At 29.7% G+C, this 16681-nt stretch overlaps 1 protein-coding gene across 1 annotated transcript in view; it reads right to left on the bottom strand.

Annotated features, from left to right (window-relative positions):
- The window catches only part of LOC113375869, a 196731-nt gene extending 181553 nt beyond the window's left edge, over positions 1 to 15178 (bottom strand). Inside the window, exon 1 of the mRNA XM_026615817.1 lies at positions 15090 to 15178. The gene's annotated coding sequence lies outside the window, so the exon portion shown is untranslated. The remainder of the gene's footprint in view (positions 1 to 15089) is intronic.
- Between the last annotated feature and the right edge of the window lie 1503 nt (positions 15179 to 16681).

Raw genomic sequence — 16681 nt, 5'->3', positions numbered from 1 at the left:
TCTTTATTTTGACATATTGTGGAAGATCTGAACTTTTTTTTCAAAGCAATCGTACTGATGTAACTGCATAAGGACAAAATATAAAGCGCGTAAGCGCCGCGTCGCTGTCTAACGCATAAGCATTGGTACGGAACCCATAGGAATGTTAACAAAATGTATACTTATTGTTAAAATCTCTATAAAATATCTAATAATTTGATGTGCATACGAGGTGTGTTCAAAAAGTACCCGGAATTACTAATAATTAAATTTCGCGGGTCTGGAGTGTCTGATTGTCAAAATTTTTTTTTATTGTGTTGGTATACATGCCCCTAAAGTATGATGAAATTTTCAGCTATATTCACTGTTTACTTTGTCTGTGGTAGTCGCTAAGGTTCGACGTGTTTTTCTGAGCTCGGCGATTTTTACAATGGAAGAATTGAAAAGTCAAAGAATTTGTATTAAATTTTGCGTAAAAAATGAAATAAAGTGTTGCAAAGTGCAAAAATTCACCAGATATGGCTCCGTGTGACTTTTTCCTATTCCCAAAGTTGAAGAGACCCATGAAAGGACGGCGGTTTTCCTCGATTGAAGAAAATCGCTGAGAGTGCTCAAGGACATATCAAAAAGTGAATATCAAGGGTGCTTCGAAAATTGGAAAAAACGCTGGCATAAGTGTATTATATCTGGGGGGGACTACTTTGAAGGGGACCACATTAATGTAGACGAATAAATAAATATTTTTTTGAAAAAACGAAAATTCCGGGTACTTTTTGAACAGACCTCGTATGTCTAATGATCATTTTTGACCGCCAAATGGCTAATTTTTTTACTTTTTTCTCCATATCTCCGAAACCGCTAGACCAACCTTTATGAAAATTGTATCGATTATTCATCTTGTCAATACAAGTGAAATGTTTTTTGAATTATTTAAATCGGACGCTCCGTTCTCTTAAAAACTGAGTTACCGTTTTCGGCACTTTTTGCCCCGTATCTTTGGAACGGCTAGACCTGCCTTCGCCAAAAACTAATCAGCACGTCTCCTTATCAATACGAATCGAGTGTTTTTTGAATTATTCAAATCGGTTGATCCGTGTTCCCGAAATCGTCGACGAAAATTTGTATCCGCACATACATACACACACGTACATACATACACACACATACACACACACACACACACACACATACATCTATTTATTCTAAGGTATCCCAAAATGTTCAGAAACCTTTGAAACGTAAAGATATATAAAAATTTTCATTTTCGATTTTTTTGCGATTACTATAACTTGCCCTACGGGAAGTTAATAAATTATCAGGGCTATTATTATCATTATTTTGTTGTTACTATTTGCCTTAGTAGTCGTTAAAATTAGCCCCAAACACGGGGTAAGATGTTCATTTAATTGTTTTTAGAAAATAATGAACAATAGTTGTGGAATTATTTTAACTATTTGGTAGGCGAATATTTACAGCTACTATCCATTTTTATTTTGTACAAATATAATCAGTCGATCTCGAGATATATTGGTTTATAAAAAAAACTATTGCAACCAGTCCTTAGCTCTCCTATTAAAAAACTCAAAAATTAATATATTGATTTCTTATTGTTCAAGTCGGTTGTTTACACTTGGGACATTTCTTCAAATTTGCTTTCAGGCAAATTGGCACTTAAACCTGTTTTTTTATAGTTCGTATATCGAATGTATTGATACTTGTTTCTTTATTTTCGACAAATTAACTTTTATCATAATATTCTTCTAACAAAGACTAACAAAGAAATGTCAGCAACATACATGATTTAATGTAATACAGTTTACTTAATCAAATTAGAAATTTACGCATATTATACAGGTGATAAGCATATGTTTTATTATTAGAGGTACTGAAAAAATGTTTATAGCAAATGCTCCAGTGTAAAAACCGCACACACACATTATATATATATATATATATATATATATATATATATATATATATATGTAAATATATATATAAATATTTTACTCTTTGATAAACAAAGCCTATTTATATAACGTTTAATTTACGATATATCAACTACATCAAACAAAACTCTACATATTTGTAATTATTACTACGAACATAATATTATATTAATTACGATAACGATAATTAATGATTACATGATGTCATCGTTATATATGATTCACAATATATAACAAATATTAATTTTGCAATTATTAAAATTATTCTAATTATGGTGAACAATTCAAATAATTGGAATGAAATTTCCGAACGTTGGTTACCATTTATGCACATTCTTTCAATCTTCACACATATTAAAAACATTTGATATTTGATTTGCAAATAATTAATGAAGGTGCGAAGTTTCATTAGCTTCTGTTTGATTTTTATATCCATCAAATATATACACAAGAGAAGTATTATTGTTATTTGTTAATTGCAGAAGATTGTTTACATATATATATATATATATATATATATATATATATATATATATATATCTGTGTGTGTGAGTGTGTGTTCTTATATAGCGACATCTACCTAATGAAGAGTATATTATATTTATCTCGGAATGATTTCTAAGTAACCGAAGTGCTGTAAGGATAATGGCTGAACAATATCAGGCACTATTGCAGGTTGTTCAAGTTGGTACAAATTTGACAAACATGTTTGTTATTTTCGACAAATAGTTTATAAATTACATAAATACACTATTCCACAAAACAAGAGCGAAACCACGTCTAATACATACGCAGTGTATTTTCTCAAAGCGCGATTCCAAACTTTTTGAATTTTTCTAAGTTAACTTCCTCTTGATGCCTCATAATATTTGAAGCGTTGGTTTAGATTAGACAATCCATTTTATCCAAATATTAAGTTTTATCTTTCAATTTCATTTTAAAATGGTCAAATAATTTGCGTTTATCACTCAATTACAAAGAAACGGCCCGAATTATCTTTGCCAACAACTGATATCTTCAGAAATACTTTTGACATTTTCAAAATCGGTTCAGAATTATTGTGCATTTAGCAATAATCTGCTAACTATAAAGAAACGACTTGAGCAAATAACTCGAAAAGCTTCATTGTATTACATGAAAATCATCAAACAGTTTTTAAAATGTTGAAATCGGCCGCTTTTGAGGAGACGTTAATGAAGGGCCAAAAATTGACGGACATGGAAATAATTAGGTTGTCAAATATCTCCCTTCCGCCTTTTTGTATTATAAACCAAGAGCAAAAAAGCGGAAGGGTGATATTTGACAACCTAATCCTTCTAAGAGAACACTTGTAAGACTTGGTATTTGTATTTCGTTTTGAGGCAAGTTATATGAACTTCCCGATATGTGTAAATAATCGACCTAACCTATTAAAACTAAATTAATTTGTGAGTGATTAGAAGTATTCCGAGTGGATTTATTACACATAATTGAAAATGAATGAACACTCGCAGTATTTTCTAAAAAAAAATTTTCAAAAATAAATTTTTAGAATTGAACCCGTTTCCGTAGGATTTCAATGGTTTAAGATGTCCTTTAAGACATCAAGTACCCTATCGTTATACCAAGTAAATCGTCTAATTTTAATTTTAACAAACGTCAAGAAATCTACTCACTACTTAAACTTTGATGATTTTTTAAAATTAAACTACTTGCCGTATGGCCGTAATATTTCAGTGAGTTCTATAAGACCATGATATATATCGCAAAAAAAAGTTCCATGAAAATCGGCTTAAATTTCTTTTTTAACAGTTAATTACAAGAAAACGGCTCGGTAGATTTTCACCTAAAATTAATCAATATCATTCCCAACTAATATCTTTCAAACAGTTTTTGATTTTTTAAAATCGTTTCGGTAGTATGAGCTTAAATGCGGACGAAAAACTCAACACTTTTTTTCCAAATTACAAAGAAACGGTTCGGCAGATCGTAGCACAAAACTGAGAAACGATAATCCTTATCGTGATGCATCAAATGGATTTAAATTTCTGAAATCGGTTCAGTCGTTTCGGAGAAAACGTCGATGAAAGGTCTAATTTTGACAAATGCAAAAAAAAACTATACTAATTTTTGCAAACTTTGACGAACTTTTAGAGTTAAACGAGTTGTCGTATAACCGTAATATTTTAATATGATCTATATGACTATGGTATCTACCGTAAAAAAAAACAAAAATTCTCGAAGAAAAATTTACACTTTATCACAAGAAAACGGCCCGGCCGATCTCTACCAAGAACTAATCAACACAATTTCCATTCAATATCTTTCGAACAGTTTTTGAATTTCCGAAATCAATTCAGAATTGCGGGCTAAAACGTGGACTAAAAATTTTTCACTTTTCTGCTATTTAAAAAGAGATGACTCGGCTGATCGTCGCGCAAAATTGATAAACGCTAGTCCTCATCGATATGCATCAAATGGCTTTTAAATGTTTGAAATCGGTCCAGTCGTTTTTGAGACTACGACGATTTACGGCAAAAATTCGATTCGGTTCGAAACGTCGAGAAAACATAAAATTAGCGAATCGGATTTGTTGATGAAAACATGAACTTCTCCTTCAGGAATTTAAAATTAACTTAGCAAATTGAATTTTCCAGAAAACTTTTTCTTGAGAAAGCTATTAAAAATAAATAAGTGCAATATTTATTTACTAGAAGTAAATAATTATTATACAACACATCATTACTTGCTTTGATCTATTATATCCATCAAACACGTTTCGAAATATATTAATAATGGTCAGCTCATCAGCCATGTCCACAATGGGCTTTGGCGTAAACACGATACACTAATTCGACTCGTTAACTACAATTTACATTTGATAGGGCAAATATTTCAATCAGACCTATTATGTCGTCCATTAGCGAGACCAGACCGTCATGCTCATAACTCGATCGCTGGTTCCATTTCACAACCTGAACAGGATTAGTTCCTGGAGCCTTGTAATACGATGAAATGATAAGATGCTATTATACCTTAATCCCGCAGCGCTGGTACTAACTTTGTATTACCTATAAACTGACAATTGAACTTCAATATCCTACATTCTAGTTGACGTCTTCGACAATAATAAGGATGGGCTGATAATATGCAAAATTACGAAACGAGGATTTTATTCATCAGCATTCATTGGCAGAATGTAAAGATTTTAGCAAGAAATATGATAGTCTGATTTTATTAGATTTTTTGAGATGGTGATGCAGAACCAAAACTTCAAGCCGAAACGCCATGATAGTATTGACCGAAACTGTTCTGAAAAAAATCACGCTGTTTGAAAATTTTGAGATTTTAAGTGCAATCAAGAGTTTTGGTAAAATTTTGTAAATTTTTCAGTTATTGTAGTTAATGTTATTACTTTTGTTTATTTAAACTTTGGAATTGTAACCATGAATAACATTTCCAGAACCACAGTAAAAAATAATTACACAATTGCCCCAACTTTTCAAAAATTAAGACTTTTTGTTGAAATACAAATTATTAACTTTCCGTAGGGTAAGCTATAGTAGTTTTTTCAAAGTAAAACTTCTTTACGCGACTAGCGTGTTAATCCGTACAAATGCAACGGAAGTGCGTTACAGCAGATTAGATAAGATAAGAGTCGAGTGCGAATGATTCGTCATTCGCTCTCGACGATATCATTTCTATACGGGTCGATTGTGATTAATCGTCGAGTATGTGAATAGAGATCTGTCGTTGTTTGCGCACATGATGCGTACATGATGAGTGAAGTTTGTTTAGGCGTTGTTCAATATAATCCACTGTGTGAACGAATATTATAGAAAAGTTTAATCAGCAATTACTTCATTTCTCTAACAAAGGTTCATTTATAAGTGCTAATTACAATGACAAACCGATCATGTCATATTTGAAGTATGGCTTTAATTACGTTTTTGTTTCTAAATATTATACATATTTTTAATTCCATTATAAATATATAATTCATAACTTATTATTATATAAGTATGTATAAATGTTTGACACTAAATAAATGTGTGCATCACTAGTGTTACCATATGACTAATGAACATTATTTAAAATTGTTACATGACGTATTTATTTTTACTTAAATGCCATCTTGTACAGTAGCAAATAAGTTTTACTTCAATTGCGTGTGAAACTTACACGCACTCTTTTTTAAATCAGTCGACTGTGAGTAGCCGTTCTTTAAAAAAAAACGTACTAAAGTGTTTGATAGTTTCATTTTCATGAATAGTCTATAATTCAATAAATTTTAAATAAAATTATATGAAAAATAATATTATATTCATAGTGTGATATTATAATTATACACATTCAGAACTAGATCTGTTCAGGATTAACTTGAACAATGAACATTATTATCGTTTTTTATTTTATATTTGGTCGTATAATTTTGTATGAATATGCATAAGGCTCAGATAATTTTAATGAAAATCAAAATTTTATTAAAATAACACCTAGTTGTATGTAAAGTAAAATGAGGTAGATTGGTGAATTATTTCGAAAGAGCATAATACAATAATGTTTAAGGACAAAAATATTCAGAATAAATTGTTTAGTAGGTACTGTTTTGCCGTAAATTTGTAAAAGTAATATGTCACGCAAGCAGATTATAGAACATAAGAGTTCTAATAGCTGTTCAAAACAATAAAAAAAGAAAAAAAATGACACTTTCATATTCTAGCAATAAAAATATATTATATTCGATTAATTTTTGTAACACTAAATCCTGTAAAATCGTATAATAACATAATATCATAAAAAATCAGATCAGCAGTTTGATAAAATCACTTGCCAACTATATTGGTATAGTATCCTTAGTTTTTGTTATACAAAATGTGTCAATATGATATTGTCTTTGACTATATTACCCAAAATATATTGGTGAGGCATACCAATATTTAGTGTGGAAACAACTTTTATATATAATTTGTAATTTTTATATGCTTGGTATCGTATCAGATTTATAAAATAAGTTGAACTAAATATCTCTAGTTTACTCAAAAATGAGTTTGTACAAAAATGCCACTCAGTGTTATAATTATATTAATTTGATTCTGTAACAATTATATTTTTTACAAATTTTATTTCCTCGTATATTAGCGTGTTCGTAAAATCGAGTACTACATTAGAACTCCAATCATCCGAACTCCAATCATCCGAATTCCAATTATCCGAACTCCGACTATCCGAATCGCCGATTATCCGAATCACTTTCAGAAAAAAAGATTGTCCAAAAAAAGTCTAAGTGCGCTATTATTCTTCCGCCAGCAAAGCCAGTGTAGGCACATTGTTTTGATTTGACGAAGATGTTTACAAAACAATGATTTTTATTTCTAAACTTGCACATAAGTACATTTTATTTATATTTAAAACATGTGAAAATGCCATGTTTCTTTCATTTAATTCAATAAAAAAATAGTGCAATATCAAAACGTAACTTTTTTTCTCTCCAATGCCAATTTTTTAAAAAAAAAAACTCCGAATATTTGATTATCCAAATATTTGATTATCCGAATCGGTCCCGGTCCCCATTAATTCGGATAATTGGAGTTCTACTGTATATATAATTTTTTGAAATAATGAGAATATACCAGCAATACGTGTGCAATATACTCCGAGAATCACAGTTACTCAACTGTACTCAAACTACTGTTTTTTCGTAAGTCGCTGAGGTGATTTTATATTTTTGCAAGTTATTATTGGTGTTTACAGAAAATGTATGGTTTAAGAAAATTGTATAAATTTCACTTTGCACTTCAAACATTTAAGCTTCCATTACATAGTATCCTCGGCTTCAAATTCCCGTATTTTCCTCCCTCGCGTATGATTTTCAATATTTGCATTTTTCTACGAACTAGTCCTACCATTTTTTGTGAGATTGTACAGAAAGTTTCTCTTCCATATATATATTTGATAGTTTTTTTTCACCATCATATACAGCAATTTTTTTTTCCACTATTTGCAGTATTTCTCCGTTTGTTGGTCTCATGTATGTAATCAAAATTCATATGGATTTTATGGCAATCAAAATCACTTCAATATTTTCGCGTAACTTTCTAGCCGACATAACATTGTATAATACCGGATAAAATGATTGATAAAATGTTTCGAGAACTCATTGAATGGTCACGCTTTTCGCATTCGCAATCATTCGAATTTCGGTCTGATTACGTTAGGTTAGCATTCAAGTATTCAAGTATTAAAGTGATCATGTATTCAAGTGTTCGGGCCTATATATCAATTATTGGCCCCCTTGGGGGTTCCATTACTGTAAGTCATTCTTCCATTATAATGCTTTTGACATATTCCTTTCACCCACGACATTGTGACATTCCGTCCGACGCCGAGACGATCGTATTGCTACATTATCGCCAATGGAAGAAGCTTTATAAAAAACAAGCTTTTTGCTTTGACAAGAAATCAACGCTTCAGGCAAAAAATTCGATTCGCAGGTGAATAAATTTCCATACGATATTTTTCGCGCGTTTAAGGCGTCAGTACAAATATATGCACTTACGTTAGATGCGTATCTAAAATTTTATTCAAAATCTTTTTATATCATAATAAACTGGATTTTAAAGAGCTTTGTATCAGTAATAACATAATTTACATAAAACTTTTTTATTATAAACAATATTATTTAATGCATTTAATATTGACAAAATTTTAGAACGCAACAACACTTTTGTAACTATTAAAAAACAAATTCAAAATGAGTTCATAAAAAAAATTAAGTAATTTATATTTTGGGTATGTACTTTCAAAAAATTAGGAAACAAATAGCCGTGCATTGTGATATAATGTACTAATAGAGCTCTATAATTAAACATCCCGCAAACCTTTTTAACTTCCCGTAGGGCAAGTTATAGTAATCGCAAAAAAATCAAAAATGAAAATTTTTATATATCTTTACGTTTCAGAGGTTTCTAAACATTTTGGCATAGCTTAGAAAAAATGGATGTATGTGTGTGTGTGTGTGTGTGTGTATGTATGTATGTATGTATGTATGTATGTATGTATGTATGTATGTATGTATGTATGTATGTACGTGTGTGTATGTATGTGCGGATACAAACTTTCGTCGACGATTTCGGGAACACGGATCAACCGATTTGAATAATTCAAAAAACATTCGATTCGTATTGATAAGGAGACGTGCTGATTAGTTTTTGGCAAAGGCAGGTCTAGCCGTTCCAAAGATACGGGGCAAAAAGTGCCGAAAACGGTAACTCAGTTTTTAAGAGAACAGAGCGTCCGATTTGAAGAATCGATGAAATTTTCATGAAGGTAGGTCTAGCGGTTTCGGAGATATGGAGGAAAAAGTAAAAAAATGAGCCATTTGGCGGTCAAAAATGATCATTAGACATATGCACATCAAATTATCAGATATTTTATAGAGATTTTAACAATAAGTATACATTTTGTTAACATTCCTATGGGTTCCGTACCAATGCTTATGCGTTAGACAGCGACGTGGCGCTTACGCGCTTTATATTTTGTCCATATGCAGTTAAAGCAGTACGATTGCTTTGCAAAAAAAGTTCGGATCTTCCACAATATGTCAAAATAAAAAAAAAAAATTTTTGAAAAAAAAAAAATTAAATTTTTTTTTTTTAAAAAGTAATTTTTTGTCTAATTTATAGTTTCTCAAAAATCTTATTTTTTCAAAGTAATTTTTTTTCAAAAATATTAATCGTTTTTAAAAAAATAATAATTTTTGGTACGGGAAGTTCCAGCAATTTGCCTTAAGGCACGATGCCTTAATTGCCTTAAGACAGAATTCCACTTACAGCTAGTTATGTTTTTTACGATCTCAAAATCAAAGTATAACATCTTAAAAGGTTATTTACTTTCTTGAAAGAAAAAAATATTAATTAAATATTCATTTAATTTTTTTCTTATGTTCTGTTTTTTTCTGATCAAAAACTGCAATTTTACCAGAAAATGATTAACTAGCTGTAAGTGGAATTCTGTCTTAAGGCAATTAGGGCATCGTGCCTTAAGGCAAATTGCTGGAACTTCCCGTACCAAAAATTATTATTTTTTTAAAAACGATTAACATTTTTGAAAAAAATTTAATTAAAAAAAAATAGATTTGAGAAACTACAAATTTGACAAAAAATTACTTTTTTTTTGAAAAAAAAAAATTATATGAAAAAAAATATTTTTTTTTGAAAAATTTTTTTTTTTTTGATACAAAAAATTTTTTTGAAAAAAATGTTTTCTTCATTTTGACATATTTTGGAAATTCTGAACTTTTTTTCAAAGCAATCGCACTGCTTGAACTGCATAGAGACGAAATGTCAAAGCGCGCATGTGCCGCGCCGCCGTCTAACGCATAAGCATTGGTACGGAACCCATAAAAATGTAAAAAAAATATACTTATTGTTAAAATCTCTATAAAATATCTGATAATTTGATGTGCATATGTCTAATGATAATTTTTAACCGCCGAACGGCATTATTTTTTACTTTTTTCATTAGATCTCCGAAACCGCTAGACCTACCTCCATGAAAATTTGATCAATTCTACATCTTGTCAATACAAGTAAAATGTTTTTTGAATTATTCAAATCGGACGCTCCGTTCTCTTAAAAACGGAGGTACCGTTCTTGTCACTTTTTGCCCCGTATCTTCGGAACGGCTAGACCTGCCTTTGCCAAAAACTAATCAGCACGTCTCCTTATCAATACGAATCGAATGTTTTTTGAATTATTCAAATCGGTTGATCCGTGTTCCCGAAATCGTCGACGAAAATTTGTATCCGCACATACATACACACACATACATACACACACACATACATACATACATACATACATACATACATACATACATACACACACACACACACACACACACCACACACACACATACATCCATTTTTTCTAAGGTATGCCAAAATGTTCAGAAGGTTTTGAAACGTCGAGAAATGCAAAAATTTTCATTTTCGATTTTTTTGCGATTACTATAACTTACCCTACGGGAAGTTAATTATTAACTTCCCGTAGGGCAAGTTATAGTAATCGCAAAAAAATCGAAAATGAAAATTTTTGCCTTTCTTGACGTTTCAAAAGTTTCTGAATATTTTGGCATACCTTAGAAAAAATGGATGTATGTGTGTGTGTGTGTGTTTGTGTGTGTGTGTGTGTGCGTGTGTGTATGTATGCGCGGATACAAATTTTCGTCGACGATTTCGGGAACACCGATCAACCGATTTGAATAATTCAAAAAACATTCGATTCGTATTGATAAGGAGACGTGCTGATTAGTTTTTGGCGAAGTCAAGTCTAGCCGTTCCGAAGATACGGGGCAAAAAGTGCCGAAAACGGTAACTCAGTTTTTAAGAGAACGGAGCGTCCGATTTTAATAATTCAAAAAACATTTTACTTGTATTGACAACCGATCAAATTTTCATGAAGGTAGGTCTAGCGGTTTCGGAGATCTAATAAAAAAAGTAAAAAAAAATGCCATTTGGCGGTCAAAAATGATCATTAGACATAAGTATCAAATTATCAGATATTTTATAGAGATTTTAACAATAAGTATAATTTTGGTTTACATTCCTATGCGTTCCGTACCAATGTTTACGCGTTAGACGTCGACGCGGCGCTTACGCGGTTTGATATTTCGTCTTTATGCAGTTAAAGCAGTACGTTTGCTTTGAAAAAAAGTTTAGATCTTTCAAAATATGTCAAAATAAAGAAAACATTTTTTTTTTTCAAAAAAAAAATTAAAAAAAAATTTTTTTTTCAAAAAAAAGTAATTTTTTGTCTAATTGTTTGTCAAAAATCTCATTTTTTCGAAATAATTTTTTTTCAAAAATGTTAATCGTTTTAAAAAAAATAATAATTTTTGGTACGGGAAGTTCCAGCAATTTGCCTTAAGGCACGATGCCTTAATTGCCTTAAGACAATATTCCACTTACAGCTAGTTAATGACGAGCATATTCATCAATACCCACAATTCTGCCACTTCTTTATGACGAAAATAGTTGTCAATCATAGTTGACTCGCTAAAACGTAACCTCTTTTACTACATTAAAAACAGTGGAGTTTAAAGTAAGTTTTCATAGCAAAAATTTTTTATATAACTTTATTAAAACAACTTTTTTTTGAATAAGTTAAGAGGACAATCACTATGACAAAGAAACCGACGAGCATTATTACAGTGATAAAGTTATAATAAAAATTGTTGAAAAATATTAGTGCACCACGTGATGTTTTTACAAATTTAAAATATTTGTATATATAAACATTTATGGGTGATAGTGTTGACCATTTAAATTTATTTTTTCTCTTTTTTAATAAAATAATTATCAAATATTTTAGCATTTTACTATCCTGATCAAATCCGCCTCAAAGAGAGGTCTCTTAAAGTCGACCAATTATAAAAATTTCAATTTACAGTTCAAAAAAATGTCTGAATTCTTGAAAACTTGGGGTAATTGTGTTATTTTTTATTGCGGTCCTATAAATGTCATTCACGGTTACGGCACAAAGTTCAAATAAATAATAATAAAAATTAATCACAATAACCAAAATATGTTCGCATTGTCACCACAGCACTCAATTGCGTTAAAAAAGCTCATAATTTCCAAACAACGTAAAATAATTTTTTTCTACATTTTTTCAGGTCAGTTAAGTTCCACACTATCGCCTTGTTTTGGCAAAAATTCTGGGACACCCTGTATATGCAAAAATTTGAAAGTTTAATTTATTAATCATAAAACATTTATTACCTTTTTAATTTATTTAGATGTTCTGTTATTATAGATTTATCTGCATTCCTTGAACAAGCAATTTGATGAAATTCAAATAAAATATCTCAATGTAATTTCAGACACAAATTGCGAACGCTCTTCTTACATTATGATAAAGAATTATTTACTTTGCAAATTAGAGAAGACGAAATGTTTACTTTCAATTCTATAGAACTTCAAATAATTATGGAAAAGCGCAAAATTATTAAAAAAATATTTAAAATGCAATTTCATAAATTTCAGAAGCTAAACTATTTAATTACATACAGTTTATGCATAATTGACTCGAGAAATGTTAATATTCGACCCTTGCCCTATTTTGTTGTTTTACTGGCTAAATTCCTTCTGGCGAATAGCAAGTTTACTTTGTGTACTAGTAGAAATTAGTTTACTGAATCCTCAGTAAACATACTATGAGCGCTTATTATAAAATTTAAATAATGTACACAATATTGTAGAAAATTAAATTCAGGACATACATCAATGCAAATTAAAAATAAATTAAATGAAAACAAAATAAATTAAAATTAAATAGATTATTCTAAAATATATTGCATAAAAATAAAATATATCAAATAAAAATAATTTGGATAAAATAAAACACATATGAATGATTCGATTGCGTTAATTAAAAAAATGATATAGTTTATTAAAATAATTTGAATTAAAATACCTAGTTTAAATTGAAAGAGTTATTTGCAGCTCTAGATTAAATTTTTTTTTTTTTTAAATTTTAAACTCGAATTAATGGGCAACACTACAGCAAATGATATACAAACGCGCACTTAGGACCTACACGGTGTATATATAGGTCATTTTTTGAAAATGGTCATAAAATAGCATGACCAATATTTACTAAATAATTACTAAGCATGATTCCAAAATATTTTTCAAACATTGCACGAATTATTGAAATCGGTTCACGATCCAAACTTTATACAAAAATAGAACTTATCTGCTAATTATACGCAAAAACCATTCAGAATTAATATCAAAGCATACAGAATAACTTGAAGACATAAAATTAGCCGACAGGAATTTTTTGCAAAGACGCAAGCTTCGCTTTAAAAAAAATATTTGTTATGACATTAAATCTTACCATACAGCGCTGATTTAAAAACAATTTACTAGCGACTCGGTATCGCATTCTGACAAAAACGTACCTGCTGTAAATTTGACATTTTTGTGTTTGTTATGCAATTTGTTGGATACGTATTTATAGACATTGAAAAACATACATTCACATTAAATTTAAAAATTTATTTTCTGCGGAATGCTAAAAATTAAAGCAATTGATAGAATTTTTACCATTTGATCAATTGTTTCATCTTATTAAGAAATAAAATATAATGAATATGGGTAAAAAATACTTTGAAACAACTAAGAGTAAGTTTTGGAAAGAACACTGTCTTATCACCTCAGATTTTTATTTTAAAAATAGGCAATTTTTCAAATCATGGGCCAATGATTTACAACGCTTGATAAATAAAGCGTTTAATATAAAAATACTCAATAATTAAAATAATGAATATTTTATAAAATAATGCAACATAAAAGATACCAAATAGTGTTGGAAGATAGTTGATTAAATAAATAAAATTGAAGGGCCGCATGAAGCCCGCGGGCCGCGTTTTGCTCGTCCTTGATTTATTCTATTCGACCTTCAATAAAGAGTTTTTGTATATACAACCGAGCGCCTCGGAAGAGACGGATAAGGGCACAGGCTAACTTATGTTAGGAGGGCAAAGGTTTAAAATAAAAACTATTTTTACATAAAAGAGGACATTTAGAAGATGCATACAAATTATCAAACAAATTCTGAAATGTTACCCAAAAGTAAGCCTTCTAAACTATCATACTTATGGGCCGATTCTGCCGTAACATATACCAATGATATGGAAAGGTTATGTTACGCAGCTTTTTTCATATAAAATTGTTAGACTTTTTAGATAGAAAACATAAGATAATGAACGCAAAAACGTCAAAAAAAGAATCTTGTCATAAGTGCATCTTTGTGATGTGGCATAATAACATATGAGTGTAGTTACACTATGTGTAAAACGCGTGACTGAACAGCAAATACATAGCATTTTGACAGTTTTTAGTACCACTTTATATGAAAAAAACTACGTAACATATTTATATTTTAAGCTGATATATTTTATTAGGAGAGTTAATGGTGTAACTTTAAATATTTTTAGGGCTTGCCTTATATTTGTACAATTTAGAAGTCTCGAAAAACACGATTGATATGTGTACGTATTGATAAAATACTAACATCAAACAACGCCGACAGGACTGGTATGAAAATATGATATTTTGCATCAAAATACAATACCACAATATGTTGCAACAACTATCGAATATAATAATTAACTTACCATTTTATATGCAAACGTTTTCGATAAATTCACACACGACGCACTACCGTCGATTCGGGCCAAATGAACGACGACCGAACGAGTGCATCCCGATGACTGATTTTGCAATATTTTCAAATATCTATTGTCCCTATCTAGGTGTTGCCACATTTCATAATAAATTCAATGCATGAGGTCATAGAAAATACAATTTATGGATCAAATGCAAACGATGCTCTAGTCCTAGTCAATCATTTGTGCAACGGTATGAGGGTCAGAATCATATAACATACATTTAGAATCTTATAAGAAAGGTAAAGTATCTTATAGTTATACCTATCTAAGCAAACATTTCAACGTTGTTTGTTGCTGTAGAAAGTTATGATGTAAGAAATCATTTCAGATACTATTTCAGTCATGGTAAATTTTTTGAGAAATGGTTTATAACTTATTTTAATACTAAGATATTGCAACCACAATTAAAAAAAAGGTGATACATATTAATACAACAATGAAATCAAGGAAAAAATAATACTAAATAAATCTTAACATTCATCATAAAAACTGTTTGTTTGTAGTTTGTGAATTATTTGTTCGTAAATATTTTTATTTACAAAATATTGTAAAACAGAATTTCAAGAAAAAATTCTATACTATGATAATTAATATTTATTAACAAATATATTTTATTTTGACATAAATTTTAAAGTCTTTGCAAAGTTACAGTAATCGTCTAAAAATCGAAAATAATAATTTTTGCATATCTTTATGTTTCAGAAGTTTCTGAAGCTGAAGAAAAAATAGATGTGTGGATGTGTGTATATAGTATGTATGTATGTATTGATGCAATTTTTTGCCAGCGTTGTTTGGGCACCGCTCAACCGATTTGAATTATTCAAAAAACATTCTATTTCTATTGATAAGGAGTCATACTAATTAGTTTTCGGCATAAGTTGGTCTAGCCGTTACGTACATACGGATACACATACATACGGTACGGAAAATGTCAATTAAGTTTCCGATTGAAATTTGGGCATCCGATTGAATGATTTAAAAAACGTACCACTTGTATTGACGTAATATAGAATTGATTAATTTTTAGCAAAGACTGGCTCATCAGTTTCGGAAATCCATCAAAAAAAAAAAAAAAATACGATTTGGCATTTGAAAAACAGATATTTAGTAAATTATTTTACCTTATATGAATTATATCGAAAAATCGAATTTTTCTTTTCTAAACTTATAAAAAATTGAAATTACGGTACATGAAATTTCTGCAATTTGCTTTAATGCACGATGTCATGCACAAGTAGTTTAAATCATCTACTTATCATTTAAAAATATGTAGCATTTTTTAACCAAATTTATAGTTTAGAGATAGCAAAATTTGTTTGTGATTCTTTATATATTTTTTTGTTTACTGTATTATAGATTCAATAAATGATAATAATCAAAAGTTCATAAGTAAATAATACATAAATCTATTTTAATTATAATAAAGTTAAGATAGTCATTAATCATGCTCACAATAAATATGCAAAAATAGTTTTACAAGTTAGAAAAATTCATATTACAGTTAATGAATACAGTATAAAAGCGCTTGAACAAGGAAA

This window comes from Ctenocephalides felis, unplaced genomic scaffold, assembly GCF_003426905.1.
Source record: "Ctenocephalides felis isolate EL2017-DRISC unplaced genomic scaffold, ASM342690v1 CF-g0.4_SCAFFOLD_01886, whole genome shotgun sequence".
Lineage (NCBI taxonomy): Eukaryota > Metazoa > Arthropoda > Insecta > Siphonaptera > Pulicidae > Ctenocephalides > Ctenocephalides felis.
Note: the sequence above shows the minus strand (reverse complement) of the source record. Positions and strands in the feature narration are given on the sequence as shown.